The following is a 699-nucleotide window of genomic DNA, read 5'->3' on the forward strand; positions in this document are numbered from 1 at the left end:
TTGCTGCAGAAAGCAGTCGAGTCAGCCCTCCAGCCTGGTGAGCAATGGACCTGTAGCAAAAGTCCCCCTTTTCACTTGGTCCACCTTTTCTGACACCCTCCCCAAACCTCACCTTCCCTGGATCCCACCTGGATGCTGTAGCCCCGAGGGATGTCTCATGACCCCCAAGTAGGACCTGTGAAATCCTAGCGGTCCTCACTGCCTTTGTTACCCACCTTCTCTCAAGCCAACCCACTGGGTCCAGAGGATCAAAGTCACAGAGTGAATCTCCTGCAAACGGACATCCACATATGCTCATATGAAAAAACAAAAACACTCGTGGAGACAAGGCAATCAGCTATACATATTTGTATAGTTATATACAAATATACATATATACATGTATATATACATATACAATCAACTATACACAAGTCCCACAAAGACCCTCAGACAGTCACACCCACAGAATATGTCCACGTTCAGGCAGACATACTTATCCATAGAAATACAGCTGCAAAACTTGGGCTTGAAGCTCTTTCCTCTAAGCCTTGAAACAGAAAACAGTAGATTTCTGAGGCTGACATTTAGTCCTTGATCTAGCCATGCCGGAAGCTGACAATGCTTTTGGAGTTTTCACACGGGCCAGTTTTTTCCCTTTATTACTGGAGCCCACGTAGGTTGCCTCCCCACCCTGCACTCCCCCCCAACCCTCCACTT

Source organism: Bison bison, unplaced genomic scaffold, assembly GCF_000754665.1.
Source record: "Bison bison bison isolate TAMUID 2011002044 unplaced genomic scaffold, Bison_UMD1.0 scf7180017864248, whole genome shotgun sequence".
Lineage (NCBI taxonomy): Eukaryota > Metazoa > Chordata > Mammalia > Artiodactyla > Bovidae > Bison > Bison bison.